Source organism: Uloborus diversus, chromosome 6 (genome assembly GCF_026930045.1).
Source record: "Uloborus diversus isolate 005 chromosome 6, Udiv.v.3.1, whole genome shotgun sequence".
In the NCBI taxonomy this organism is placed as follows: domain Eukaryota; kingdom Metazoa; phylum Arthropoda; class Arachnida; order Araneae; family Uloboridae; genus Uloborus; species Uloborus diversus.
In genome coordinates this window covers 20889836-20906336 of record NC_072736.1, presented here as the reverse complement: position 1 = coordinate 20906336, position 16501 = coordinate 20889836, and positions in this window count along the sequence as shown.

The following is a 16501-nucleotide window of genomic DNA, read 5'->3' as shown; positions in this document are numbered from 1 at the left end:
AAATAACAACTTTGTCATTTCTGTACCTTATAGCTAGACTAACATAAGTTCAAACACTGTAATTTTCTGTTTACTACTGCATTGTATGCAGAATCTTAGACCACATCGAAACATGCAAAGGCAATTCTAAAAAAAAAAAAAAAAAAGAAAGAAAGAAAGAAAGAAAGAAACATTTGCATCTGGCGATGGGGACCTTCGGGCCTTTTTTATTTGAATGCTGACAAGTTGCATTCAAAGGATGTTTTCGCAATCTGAATTACGATAGCATCGAGCACGTTAGTACTGCGATAGCACGTTCTTCATCGGTTAGTTTTCGTCGAAGCATGACAAAACTATAAGGTATAAACCAACCTAAGGTAAGAAGGAAGTCGGGAAGGTATAAACCAACTCCCTAATTTCGTATATAAATTTGACTCCATTTTTTATAAAAATCAATCAAACTTTATTAACATCACACATAACGTTGTCACACCTCAAGAAGTCGTCGCTCAATTAAATTAAATATCTATCGAACACGATCTCGTGCTTCTTTTACTTTTCAACAATGAGTAGTTGCCATTCGCAGTTTGTGTAAAATGAAATAAATAAATATATTTAACAATTGAAATGCATTACAAATACGGACGAGGTGTTGCCTTTTATATTACTAAAGATGATCACTACGTGGGAACATTGAAAAAGGAACCGGGACGTCAATAGTGATCAAGTGATGATAATAAACAATTCGGATCGTTCAATAAAATAATTTGTAATTATTACCAGTGTTGAAAGAGCGCGCGTCCTATCCTTTGCATGCACCAAACAAATGTTTTTCTTATGTCCTGTAAAGTAGTGATTATGTGACTTACGTAAGTCTGGTTCTGAGGTACAGATTTGTAACATTGACCTGCAAAAATAATATCGGGTTAGCTTGCGAGGATTTTTACAACAAGATTAAGAACGAAAAATACTTTCTAAAATATTCCTAGCCAATGCAAAATTGTTAACGTGTAGGAAATGAAATGTTTAAATGCATCTGTGTGTGTGTGTGTGTGTGTGTGTGTGTGTGCTTGTGTCGTACATTATTTATTGCCTCTGATTTAGGCTCATCATTAATAACCATTTATTCAAGCATTAAGAATGGGCTATCTTCTAAAACACTTTAAAAACCAAGCAGGGTTGTGTACCCTTTTGAGTACTCGCTACGCTGGGGGCAGGGGGAGTATTCCGGTAAATTCTGTTCAAACATTTCAAAAATCTGGCAAGCCTATTCTTACAGCATATGTTACTTTGTTCGTTGTGTATTGCATGTTCTAAATTTGTTGCAGTGCAGAATTGCATTATTAATTAAGTAGGAGATAATTTGATATAACTTCTAATTTGTGTGAGTATTTGAACTTTTTCTTGTTTTTGCTTGAACATTTAATTCAAATATATGTCTTCTGCAAAAGGAAGTTTATTTATTTGTTTTGTGAATAAAAGTTTGTTTAAATACACAAATGCTTAGTGTAAGTGTCTATTTTTTCATAGTACTACAAAAGTCTGAAATCTAAATCTTCCTAGTGACGTATTGGGTCAGCAAAACAGTACTATGCAGACATGACTGTCAGATATCATGGAGTTGTATGTCCAATATACTGGGTTTTTAACGTTTTATTTCAAATAAGTTACGCATTGAAATTAGTTTTTTATGTTTGTGTAATGAAGTATTATTACTTATTTTTGATTCCTAAAATGCACAAGCAGCTTTGATTATGTGTGATAAAACATGCTTTAATTAACTTGGAATAATTGAGCATTAATTAAATTAGAAAATAATTTTGACATTTATTACACATATAACACAATATTAAAACTTTGTTTTGGAGCTTTTGCATCTATTCACCAAATTTTATTGAAACCATAATTTCAAACGCAGAGAATGAACGACAGAAATAATCATTACTTTTGTGAATATAATGACTGTTTGGAACATCCGGATTCTAATAAAGCAAAAGCAAACTGAATGAATGTAATTAAACTCGTTCATTAGAAAATTTGAGTGCAATATTAATTAACTTTATCAGTGTTGAATAAAAATACTATGGCAGTAATACAAATGTTAAATATTTAGATTCTACATGCAATTATCATGTTCAACAAAAGCTCTTAACAAACATGGCGCAAATAATTTTGTATTCAAGTAATTGTTTTGCAATAAATATACTAAGCATTAGGGTGCATCGAACAAAAAAATTTTTTTTTTCGAAATTCAATTTCTCAAGTTGATAAAAAGTTACCCCTGCCGACCCACATCTTACATTAAAAATTTTATCGGAATCAAAACATATTTAGGTGTCCCGCACAAAGCCTAAAGGACCTAAAAGCCTTATAAGTTTCTTGAAAAAATAATTTTTTTTCTAAAAAATCTTTTTTGAATAACCGAAACAATGTTTTTTTTCAAGTTGAAAAATGAACACAGGAAAGTCGGAGTAAAAAATATCATAACAATATGTAGGTGAACAATGAAAAAAACTATCATAAACAATATGTAGGTATCCCGCATTTATTCTAAACTTCCTTGATTTTCACAAAAAAAAAAAAAAAAAAAAAATACAAGGTCATGTGGCTTGGTTAGAAATAGGTTTTCTGATCCCGAATTCTGCGGTATTCCGCATGATATTTTGCGGGATTAGTCCTGCGGAATTGAGAGCAAAATCCCGCAAGATTTCCAATCCCGCAAAGATTTTCTATACAAACGTTTTCAAACTTTTGCCGCTCATGTAAGGAATATTTTCACAAGCGTCATTTGAAGTTAGGATCACTTTCCTCGTATTTCTGCAAGAAGAGCAAGAAAAACTTTCAGTGTCTCATATGATGAATAAAGAAAATGCTCTGGTATTCTCTTTGGAGAGTCTTTTCACTATAAGTATTTTTGTATATTTACTCTTCTGTTAATATTTTTATTTTAAACGAGGATATATATGTAACAGCATTCTCACTCATAAATTCCTAGTAACTCGGCCCCAATATAGCACTTCCAGCCTACTAACTTTTTCAAGCCTTTTCCCCCCTTATATATATATATGTATCTTTATCTACGTGTACATATATATATATATAAATATATATATATATATATATATATATATATATATATACTGCTTGACAATTGCTAAGGAACAAGTGATTGATACAAATTTGTGCCTCAACCAGCTGACCAATGGAACTAAATTCAAGTTCAGGTGGAGTGATAGATCAAGACTCTTTATCTGTATAAAAGACAGTGTATACACGCTCAGGACTCTTATGAAAATTCACGCTGTTTGATTTTTAACAAAAATAGTGCTATATGTTAAAAAGGTTTTTCTCTGAAATTCTGTTTGGTTCTTGAAATGTTTAAGAGTAAAATGTCAGCAAGACATCATTTTAGTACCTACGATCGGGGACGAGCGGTTGACGACTGGAAAAAGGTCTAAGTGTCACCTCTGTCACTGCTGCAGTGGGTGTATCAAAACGTGCCATCTCCCGTTTAAAGAAGACCACTGAAGGTGGAAATGTTTTGCAAAAGCTTGCCGGGGGTCGTGGTGGGAACAGCACACATTCGGAGGATCGCTATGTAGCCCTCGTGGCGAAAAGGAAAAGAAATTTCACTCCTGGACAGATAGCTGAAAATCATACAACAGCTACCGGTACGCATGTTTCTGCAAGAACCATCTCACGGCAAGTAAATAATGTTGGTTTGTATGCACGGAAGCCCGTACGTTGCATCTGAGTTCAACCACGCCATCGTCGAAAGAGATTACGCTGGTGTAAGGAAAATGTTGGTGGGATCATCAAAATTGGTCTAGAGTGATATTCTCTGACAAATATCGTTTCAGTGTGACAAGTGATCCTGATCACCAACTACTGTGGAGAGAGCGTGGAACACGTTATGCAAAAAGATTTGTTTGTGAACGTGATCGATACGGCCCAGGCGTCATGATGTGGGCAGGCATCATGCACAATGGCAGAACACAGCTTCGCATTTTTAAACAAGAAAGCATTACGTCGCAAATTTACTGCAGAGAAGTTATGCTGGACCATGTTCGTCTTTTTAGGGGGGGCTGTAGGTCCAGAGTTTCTCTTTACGGACGACGATACACGGCCACACAGGAGCATTGAAGTGTCGAACACACAATGCAAAGTGAAAACATTCTCTGTATGCAGTGGCCTGCTTACCTTCCCGATTTAAATCCAATTATACTTGCCTAGGAAGCTCTTGGCAGACGTGTTGCGCAAAGAATCGTCCTTCCCAGAACAGTAAAAGAACTCAAATCCGCCTGGAGAGAGGAGTGGGAAAACATCCCCGAAGCACTCCTCAATATTAAATGGGGAGTATGGAAAACAGATGTAAAATGTGCATTAGTGTCCCTGGTAATTATACATCATATTAAACTACTCATGTCTCTATCATTCAGACCTAGATCATTTTTTGTGGTCGTTTGAAAATCATCTAAGTAGGATTATTTTTTTAATTTTTAAATTTTTACTTCATTAATGCAGTAATATTTGTATTATTTTGTACTACAATTTAAAATCTACATAAATGAAACAAAGAATGTGTGTGTATGTATACATATTTATGTGTATGTGTGTATGTTTCCTATACAAATCCACAGTTTACGTCGGAACTGTGGATTTCTTCAACTGTGGATGTGTTGACCATATTTGGCAAGGACTTACTTGAGCACCCGAGAAGGAACGTATGGGGGTTTTCGAACGCCAAAAAAGAACTGAACTGTTCGAATTTAAATTTTGGGACCCGAAAATAACGTTTTTCTTATATAAAGGCGAAAAAATGCTCGCAAAAATTAATAAAATATGTATGGAAACACCTATATATATATATATATATTTTTTTTTTGCACTAGAGAATTATATTTCCTATGTTCCAAGGTAATTAGAACGTGAATTAGAACTGTTTTTGACTAATTTCATGCTAAAATGTAGGTAAGCCTACAATTAGAATTTGTGTGAAGTGTTCAACGTGAAAAAAATTATTGAGGAGAAAGATCTGTCGCCATTTTTTTCTCGAATATGAACAAATAAAATTCTGACTTTTGTTTTGAGGCTTTTCCTGTAATCAGGGAATTTAAAATATTTTCCTTTTTGGTTGTTTTTCCGTAATCAATCAGAAAATTTTACAGATTTTTTTTTGTTCTAGCCAGATTGTTGACACGCGCGTCACGTGACATCACATTTATTTTCGAGATAGACCGTGCAAAGCCGAGCGACGCAGCTAGTACTTCATAAATGCTGTTTCTAAACCCATATGATTTTAAGAAAAAAGTATTTTATACAAAGCAATTTTGTTGCAATTGTATTATCGGAACAGTTATTAGAACTTGAGTCATACACATATATTACATTTAGTTAAAAAAAGGGGGGAAATAACTTTTAAAGGTTAAAATCTCTAAATTTAAACTATGTGAAGAAGTTATTCATTTTTTCGAATTAATGTTTTATTAAATTCTAAACTTGTAAAAAATATGTAAGAACTAACTTTAAAAAAAAAAAATCTGACAAAAGCTTTTTTGTCGGATGTCTTTTTCTCCATAAGCTCAAGTCTTTACGTTGAGCAAATAGTTCTTTGCAACCTCGAAACACGTTCAATCAGTTCTTTGCAGTTTTGTGAGATTTACCGTTGTGATTTTATTTTACTTTCCTACACAAAGGTATTTCTTTATATTGAAATGTCTGGTCGTTTACCAAGCGAAAAAACAATTTCCCTCACGAAGTTTTCTACCACTACTGATTTTTGCCGACAAAAAATCGTTAACATGAAAGATTTTCGTGAAAAGACATTTCCACTCAAAGTTATTAATAACTTAAAATGAATAACCAAGTAATCACTTGATTGATGCAAAGTTACATCGGTGTTTAAAGAAGTTATTACATTTATTTTTTTTTTCTCATCGCAGTGTTTAAGAGTATGTGTACCGCATTTTTCAGCATAAAAATTTTACACGGAACTAAGTTTCATCTTACAGAAGATATAAATGCTCACAGCTCCGAATGCTCGCTTCGAAATTTTTTATACAAATTTTTTGCTTTAAAAGGTTGGACTTGTTTAGTTTTGAAGTTTGCATATAGGTCAATATTTAAAATTACATACATAATATTATTCCTCTTTTACCCATATTTTACACTTAGCAAAAGACACAACGTAGATTTATTCGCGTTAAACTAAATTTCCTGAAAATGTACATAAAAGCAAAATTTATACCCTAGAACTTATATTATTCTTTTTTAAATCTATTCTTAGAACATTATCTTTGATTTGAGTAAGGTACAATGAATAACTTTTCTGGCAGATCTGTGCATAATGTTTTGCACAATAGTAGGGGAGCCTAGAGTGTTTTTGGGGATTTACTCGAGCGCGTCAGATAAATGTAGAGGAGATACCTTACATCCTGTCGAGTACCTGCACCAAATGTTGGCCTTTTCTGTTGGTGGATGCGTCTAGGACAGCCTGTAAGATTAGTAAAAAAAAACAATGATTATTGAATTTACTGAAACGCCTCAGATTAGGATAAGGTGGGTTAAGTACAATCTCAAGAGTGTACATTTAAAAAATCTGACGATTTGAGTGTAACGCAAGGGTGTAGGAGGGTTGTAAAGTTGTAAAAAAAAATAAATAATTAATTAATTTGAATTTTGACATCTTGAATTCAAATTATGTTTTTCGCAATCATGTGTTTTTTTTGCGTGTGTGCAGGCATGTGTGTGGGGGGGTTTGTGGGCGAGTATGCGTGTATGTAGGTGTATGTGTATGTGGGTATGTGTGTGTGTATGTATGTGTGTGAGTATGTGTGTATGTGAGTGTGTAGGTGCGTGTGTTTGTGTCTGTGTGCAGGCGTGTATGTGTGTGTAGGCGTGTTTGTGTCTGTGTGCAGGCATGAGTGTGTGGGTATGTGTATGTGTGTGTGTGAGTATGTGTGGATATTTGTGTATGTGTGGGTATGTGTGTGTGAGTGTGTGTGTGAGTGTATGCATGCGTGTGTGTGTAGGATATGGACGCAATCTGAAAGACTGTTTTCGCTAGATGAGCAGCATCGTGAGGCCGGTCGACAGCGGTACTGGCAGAGGGAGGCGGTGGGAAAAAAAAAAATCAGCGTAACTTCAAAAACAGTCAAGTGAGAACAATTAGCAATCGTGATTGCTCAAAAAAAAAAAAAAAAAAAAAAAGTTGTGTGGATTTTCTCTAGTGAGGTTGATTTTTTTTTTTTTTTTTTTTTTTAATGTTAAAGGAAATAATGCAAGAATCACGAAAAACATATAATCTGCCGATTTCGACATGACTAACTATCACAAATCGGCTACAAAGATTGGTAAAAGGGGATTCCAATGTGTTTTTGGAGATTTACTCGAGCGCGTCAGATAAACATAGGGGAGATACTTTACATCCTGTCGAGTATTTACACCAAATATTAACCTTTTTTGCTTGTAGATGCGTTTAAGACAGCCTGTCAGATTAGTAAAAAAAACTGATCCTTGGATTTATTGAAGTGCGTCAGATTGATGGGTTAATTACAAGTCACATTTAAACACACATCGTCACATTTAAAAAATCTGACGATTTGAGGTGTGACGACAAAGGTGTTAGAGGATTACAAAGTTACCAAAAAAAAAAAAAAGTAATTCCCCCCCCCCCCCCCAGCTGTCAGATTAAAAATACACCTCAGAAATTCGTCAGATTTTAGACTACCATGACTGGACCATAAAGCAGAACCTTCTGTATAGACATGTGACACGCTCGAGTATTTCAATATGTCATTTTTTTTGCAGTGGTCAGATTAGTAAAAAAAAAAAACATCAGATTTATTGAAGCTCGTCTGATTAAAGTAAGGTGGGTTAATTACTAGCTAAAGAGTGTACATTTAAAAAATTTGACGATTTGAGATTAACTCAAATGTGTGGGAGGGTTATAAAGTTTCAAAAACAAGAAAAGTCCTTTTTTTCCTTCTAGCTTTCAGATTAAGAATATCCCTCAAAATAATCGTCAGATTTTAGGCTACCATGACTGCACCATCAAACTGAACTTTCTGTATAAAAATCTGACCCGCTCAAGTAAATCCATTTGACGATTTTTTTTTTTTTTTGCATTTTCAAAAATTCGCTACGAGCTTGCTTCACTTCCAAAACATCAGTCTTTTAAATGGTGACATTTTTAAAGGTCACTTAACCTCCCCTCTGAATATCTGAAGCGCTCGAGAATTTGTTTTTAAATTTTCACTTTCTATCCTTCCGGATGGCCACACCCACCACGCAAATCGGCAGATAAATATACCTTGAGAATTAGAAACACGTTGGAGCATCAAAACTATCAATATCTGACACGCTCGAGTATATCCATGTAAATGTTTGTTTTTTTTTTTTTTTTTACATTTATGAATATCAGTAGACACTTTTCCCACCACTGAAGTTGAACATAATGCAACATTTTCTTTTTTATAACCTAAACTTCAAAATCCAATAGGTCCACACGACGCTCGAGTAAATCCAAATTTAGCATCATGGGCTCCGCTACTATAATAAACAAATATTAAAAAGCGTTTTCTAAGCGCTTTTCTCTTTTTGTGCCCTTTCTTCTTAGCGTAACAGACTTATAAAAAACCATTTGAAATTAAAACCCTCTCAAGATTTTTTCCTAATGGTAGTTACGTAAGAAAGCAAAAAGTTTCAATTTTAATCAAGATTTTGATCACGAACGTCGTAAATATATCATGCGGAAAGTAAGAAATATTATTTTTAACTGTCTTTGATCAATGATGCTATTTTTGAAGTTCAGTCTTGCTTTTTTGATTTACTTTTCGAAATGAAGAATAAGCTTTATACAAGTTTTTAAAGGAAATGATTTTTTTAAACAACACTTGCTTCATGTTAAAAGGCGGGGGGGGGGGGGGGGGGAGGAGGCCGCTATCTCCAACGGCAGTAAGTTTTGCGCTTGCAGTTTGATTTCACAAGCCGGCAAGAATTTCCTAATTTTTCTAAAATCTGGCAACAAGCTATTTTTTCACAAAAAGTTATTCCAAAAAAAAAAAAGGAAAAAAAAAAAAGGACTCGAGAATTACCAAGTGTATATCGGAGAAAAGTAGAGCATATAAGTTGAATCTAACATTTTTTCGTCATTTTTTAAAGAACACCGACTACACTTCGTTGAACTTCAATTTTTAACTTTTTTTACATTATCGAGATTATTTCTTCAGTTGTATTCAAATTTTCTATTCAACTGAAAAATATGGATGGAGGGCACTGAAGTTATGAATGAAACACTGTATTCGCATCCTAATTTGAAACTTTGAATCGTGTGAAGTAGAAAAATAAAAGTTATTTGACTTGTGAATGATTTATGAAAGTATTGAAATTGAGATTCAAGGTTAAATTTTACGTCGCTGGTTCCCTTTATTAAAAATATGCGAATTTTCTTCAGTTTTAGTGTTAATATATACAAGTTTTGGTTACCTGACACTAACAGGCGAGTGTTGTTAAATATTATTGAAATTCTGGAGAAAACTTTGAAATATTGTATGGGGCAAAGTATTAAGCCCTTGTTTACTTAATAGTTCACGTATATTCTATATAAATCAAGTATAATTAATAATTTAAAAAATAATATAATGAAATCTTAAGAAGCTTCGTGCTGTTAATTTCCAGAAATTTCTCAAGTAAGATATTTAGTACAATTTAACTAATCCTTTGACGCTATAAAAATCACTTAAATTGTGATAAATTTGCAATACTTTTATCCTCTTGACGTAAAATTGCGTCTAGGAAATGCTTTTCATTTTGAGTGACATTGAGGCTTTGTGATTCTGAGGCTTCAATACCTTCATAAGTCATTGCAAACTAATGTCTTGGGGATGAAATTTATTTCCTGTAACCTTTGCACACTGATGTGCTCCTTGAGATGTCATTTAATACATGTGTCATTTCTGACTGATGTCTCCGAGACGTAATTTTTTTTCATGTGATATCACCGACTAATATCTCGGAGACGTACTTCATTTCATGTACCATTGCAGACTGGTGTCTCCGAGAAGACATTTATTTCATTTGCCATTGCGGATTAATGTCTTCGAGATGTAATTTATCTCATGTGATATTAGATACTGATATCTAGGACACGTATTTTATATCCTTTGCTATTGTTGACTGATGTCTGTTAAATGTTCTTTTTATTTTGTGCGCCATTACTGACTGATATGTTCGAAAAGTCTTTTACATCATGTGATATTACAGGCTCGGAGACGCAATTCATTTCACGTACTATGGCTGACTGTTGTCATAGATAAGTAATTTATTTTGTGTGCCATTGCGGATTGATGTCTCCTAGATGTCATTTATTTCATGTGATATTACAGACTGATATCTCGGAGACGTACCCCGATTCATATACGATTTTAGACTGGTGTCTCCAAGAACCATTTACTTCATGTGACATGTAACCTTACGTCATTGCAGATAATAAACAGCATTGTGGGTACCATAGCTGTATAAAATCCGGATCTACGGTGTCTAATATCACTTGCTTTTTTGCGGCTAATAAGATCTTTTTTCTATTTTAAAAATAGTTCTTTTGAAAGTTTTCACATTAGAAAGGTTGTAAAAGAATGATGAACGATTCATTTTGAGACGAAATACTCTCTTTATAGTCGTGTTTTTTAAGATTTTAAACCTCTTGGTTTCTCACCAGAAACACGTAGAGAAACCTCACATTTTCTTCTTATTTTCCCCTTTTCTCAGCAGTTTTTATGCAGTCATAAATCTGTATAAGCCCTACTCATATTCAGGATGCTTAATAAGTTCAATGATTGTTAAATAACACGAGTTGTTTCTATAGCACTACTAACACTGCATAGTGAACCAAAATACCCACAGACAAAAGGGTGAAGTGACCGCTGCCAAATTATGAATAGCGTTTATTGCGGATTGATGTCACTGAAACCTCCGTTATTTTATGTGATACTAGTGGTACCCGCACGGCTTTGCCCCTAGTAGAAAAGTAAAAGGTCTACAAATAATGTATGGTGAATTTTTCGCCAATTGGCTTGCCCATGTTATGGTTCCACGTTATGATAACTTGGTAATTTACTCGTTCATCTTATGATACTTTTACTCGGGAAAATGCTCTTAAAATTGGAACAGAAAAAGAACAAAATAGAATTTCTGAAAAATCGCTTCGAGGTGCACACCCCATGCTACAAACTAACGTTGTGCCAAATTTCACGGTCAAGGAGCTATGCGCGTCACAGAAATCCAGACAGACAGATATCCGGACAGACTTTCAGCTTTATTATTAGTAAAGATTACGGACGGATTTTACGGAGACATATTTCATTTCATGTACTATGCAGACTGATGTCTATGAAACAATATTTCTTTCACGAGCTATTGCGGGTTAATGTCCCCTAGAAGTCATTCATTTTATGTGATACTAGCAGTACCCGCAGGGCGATGCCTGTGCTAAGAATTTAAAGGAATTCGATGAATTAAAATATAAAAAAAAAAAAAAAAAAAAAACGCCCCCCCTTTCCTTTATGTAAAATAATCATTTTTCAAAAAAAAAAAAAAAAAAAAAAAAAAAATAAGTTTCTTTGGAATTTAAATCTATTCGCCAAGATATTTTAAAAGATTTACAGTAACTTTAAAACTCAAAATAATTGTCCAACTGTATAGTTCATCGCTTAACGCGCCAAGCAACCACGCTACGATAATCCTGCCTTTAGCAAATGAAGAGATTTTTTTTTTTTTTTTTTTCAATTTGAAATGTTTCAATAACCAAAAAAGACATCAAATAGTATCATTTAAATGTAAAATAATTCCGCAACTCAATTGTTTGTCGCCAAACCCGCCAAGCGACCACGCTTACGTAACCCAGCTCTTAGTGAGCGAAGCGAACTCCAATTGATTAGTTATCCCAACTGTATAACGAAAAAAGAAAAAATGTCGTGGGACTATCGAAAATCATCGTCAGAAAAAAAGAAGAAGAAAAAGTCCTGCCCCCCCCCCCCATTGCATTCGGTTAAAAACTCTATAATCATCCCTAAAAACATGTGCATTCATTTGCTTATCCATTTCTTGCAAATATTCTGTGATCAGTGTAACAAAAACCATGAAATTTCTTTAAAAACTTTTGCTTAGTATGTATAACATGCTCAAATAGTTTAATCTTTACTAATATTATAAAGAGAGAGGGCGAATTTTTGTGTGTTTATATGTTCGAAGTAATCTCCGGTACCACTGCACCTATTTGAAAAATTCTTTCATTATATGAAAGGTGCTTTCTTACTGAGTAACATAGGCTATTATAATTCGAAAAAAATCGATAAACAATTCTTTTTTTATTCAAATTTAGGCCCACATTTCACGTAAAATGCCTATTATTGGCTATTAAAGGGGTGAAAAATTACTTGCAAATATTAATATTACATATCGTTAAAAAGGTTAGAATTTTCTGCGTTTTAAACAATTTATTTCAATGCTCTAACTTAATTACGGCGGGGGAAATTTGCGTTTTTAGCTGGAACTTTTTTAGGCTTAGCTGAAATTTAGGCACTGCTTTCTTCATTAAATCTATCAATAAAAAGTGAAGGAATTGTCCCACAGTTTTCTTTTTGACAGCATTGGAAAAAGCGAGATTTTTTACTCCAGATCTCTCTCGACCTTTGGTCGAAAAAATTAGCTTCTATCTTCAAAGGAAAAAAGTTACAAGCGTTTTTGAATCAATTTCGAAGTATGTCATTTTGATTCAGATTGTCAACCATTTTATTTTCGCGTTTCCATGGTTACGGTTTTTGAATCAATTGTTTATTTTCTTCTGATTTCTTAAACTTGTTTTATTCCATGTTTCCATGGTTACGCTGTTGAAATCCATCTTTGGCATTTTAATTTCTTGAAAGTATTTTAATATCTTCCGTCGTTGTTTGGAAGGGTAATTTTGCATGGTGTTTTTTTTTTCTTTTAAGTTATTCTTTAAGTTATTAAGTTATTCTTTTAATTAATTGCTGAATATACTTCACTAGACACAATTTTTGTTCTCAAGGTAGACTTGGCAAAGCCGGGCAACGCAGCTCTTAATATATAAAGATTTGAAAGCTATTGTTAATGTGATTTTGTACCTTTTTGTTTGTTTGGCGAAACATTTATTAATGCCAAAGAAAAAACATCCAGTTCACTCGCAAATGTACTGGGTTCCGGTAGTGTGGTCGCTTGGCACGTTAGGCGCTGAGCAGTTCAGTCTAGGATTATTGTTTTAAGGCAACCGTTAATGTAATTCATTGTTTTGGCGATTTGTTTTAAAAGAAAAGAAACTTTTGATTTGTTTTTATCCGAGTGAAATGTATGACATGTTCTTCTTTTTTTTTATGACGATGATTTTTAAATGTTCCACGGGATGTTTTTTTTTTTTTTTTTTTCGTTTCCGTTAGACGGATGGATTTTGATAGCGTGGTTGCTGGGCAAGTTTGGCGATAAACAATAGAGCTGCGGAATTATTTTTACACTTGAAAGATATTATTTGATGTCTTTTTTTGTTTATTTGGCGAAATATTCTAAATTGCAGTAAAAACCGCTCCACTCGCTAAACAGAGTTTTAAAGCAACTGTAAATCTAATTTAATAATTTGACGAAAAGTTTTAAATTCCAAAGAAATTTAAATAATTTTTTTTTTGAAAAAGTGTGTACGCATTTTATACAAAGAAAAACGATCATTTCACATCAGAGGGGGAGGGGCGTCAATTTTTTTTATTCAACGAACTTCCATTAAATTTTTAGCACGGGCATGGCTGTGTGGGTGCTTCTATTAATATATAAAATGCTTAAGTTTTTTTTAATAAATATTATCCTTTTCCATGAAAACAGTTAGGGCTACAGTGAACACATTTTCTTTTTTTAATAGTTGACCAAAATGCCGAAAACTTTGTGTGCTTGTATATTTATTACATCAAAACCAATATAAAAAAATGGTGCAAAAAAAAAGAATACTTTTTCAGAAATTCAAAGTTCGAAAAAATCAAAAGAAACTGCTGCATGTTCCCCTTTTTTTTCCCTAACTTTCAATTTCCACTTGTTTCTCAATCATTAGGCATAATTATATTGATTTACCCTTTACATGAAATGTTTATTGAGACAGTTTATTAAAAATGGCTGAAAAGGAGAATTTCAGAAATTTTCAGCAAATACGGTGGTTTTAACCTTTCTTAACAAAAGAGTTGATTTTCTAATTTTACATAACCGCCATTACTGAAATTCATGCGTACAACTATAATAGTTTGATGTGTTTCCAAAGTTTCACTATAATCCGATAAATATTGGGGTGCATGGAACACTTTAAGTGTACGTTTTCATGTAAATAATGACAGCAGTATATACGTGCTGAAAAATGTAAGCCTGATAACGGATGCGCAAAACACAAAACAAACCCATAATTCATTAAATAATGCGTGAAATGAAAAAAATCCTGTTGCCGTGAATACAGTAGCTGATATAGTATTAAAAAAATGCTAAATATTTTTTTTCGATTTTTTGCTAAATTTTCAGCGTTTTTAGTGTCTACTGTAGCTTTAAAAGTGATTATCGAGAGAAAGAACTTTGAAGTTTTGCTTCTGCATTTGGTCACAGACGGCGCGTAGTATAAAACCACTCAAAACGCTTTAAATTTTTAAATTAGATCGATGAAACCTTTTCCGTGCTTTTGAAATGATTTGAAGTTTTAAAATATGCAATAAAAAATTTGGATAGTATCGTCATTTTTTAAGTAAGGCCCCTTAAAGCACGACTCATAAAATTGCCGTTCAAACTAACTCAATTTCTTAACATTAATCCAGGCTTTTTGGTGCTTTCTGAGTTCTTTTTGACGCATTAAAATTAGATTAGACCCAGCATTAACAGCACACACATCCCTTGCAAGACTATTAGATATGAGTTTAAACAAGAAACTAAAAAAAGTAGAAGGAGAAAAAATAGATAGCTGAACGAGGTATGCTTTACATATCTGCTCCCATTTGAAAACAGATGAGTATCTCTTCTTTCCTCTAGGAAATCATTCATCAGGAATAAACTCCGGCTGTCAAATTTGCTCTGAAAGAAGTGCCTCGACCTAACCTCTCACTGTTCGGAACTCAATTAAATGTATCGTTTGATGAATGGCTCTTTGATCGAAGAGCCAAAGCTCTCGATTTTCTCTGGTGTCTCGGAAACCATTTCTGATCGGGGTAGATGAAATATAAAATAGAACTTCTCCCTTAAAACTGTTTTTTTTTTTTTTTTTTTTTTTTTTTTTATGTGTGTGTGTGTGTGTGTGTGTGTCTGTGAAAAACACCGACCACATAGGACAGCATGAAAAAGTTTTTTGGGGTGAAATATGTGTTTCCGTACGTTTTTGGATGCAAATAACGAATCTGTAATGAATTATTTGTTTGTTAGCCAAGCACCCCACTCCCCTCCTCAAAAAAAAAAAAAAAAAAAAAAAAAAAAAACAGCGTTTATGGGGTTTTTTGAGTGAATTTGCAGCAGGCTCAAAAGAGGGATCTCCAAGGACAAAAAATCATTCCTGGCACCAAAAACAATAAATTTTTAGTTTACCAACAGTTATGATTGGTGCTACTAAAACTGAAAGTGTGTTTAACTTCCAGTTGTGACAAGTGGTCATTAAAGCCTGTAAAACCTGTTGGATGGTAACGACTCAAAATGCCGTGGACGAGTTTAAAAACGCAAAATACATGTTATTGTTTGCAATCAATCAAAAGATAATTTGATTTCAAATTAGATTGCTAGAAGCATTGCAAAAATTTATTTTCTAGGAACCTTTATTTATTTATTTATTTTTGCTGTCTTAGGCATTCTATTAAAGACATAAATTATGATTCGGGACAGTGAATGGTACTGACATTTTAAACCTTTTAATAAGCCTCCAGATAATGCAACATTCACACTCCTGTCACCGACGTAATTTTCTCCCAAAAACCAGTTTTCGGCCGGCGTTGCCATGACAGCAAGCCGTATTGTACGGGACTCGTCGACGGGACGAGAAGCCAGATATCTGACGTCTCTGACGTCCGTAGAGTTGGGAGTTGCATTTCATTGGTCTCCACGAGATCAGCGCGCTCTCTCTATTGGGTGAGAGTACCGACATGTGCTTTTCTGGCGTTCGCAATGTATGAATGCTTCTCCTTTTTCGGAAAACGTTTGTTTACGTGGCGAACGTGATGTGTAGACGCTGTTTCAATTACGCTTAAGCTAAATTGTGTTATTTTGTTTTTTAGACGTTGACCAATAAATAATATATAACAAAGAAATCCAAAACACACTAAGATTGATATGAGCCTGGGACTATGTGTAAAGCTAATTAACTGCAAAAATGGTACTTCATGGATGATATTGGATATTACATATGCATCAAGCGTATTTTATTCTTAAACACTTGCGTAGCATTTAGAGATACGCTTGCAAATTTTTTGACGATCCATTTAGAGATACGCTTGCAAATTTTTTGACGATC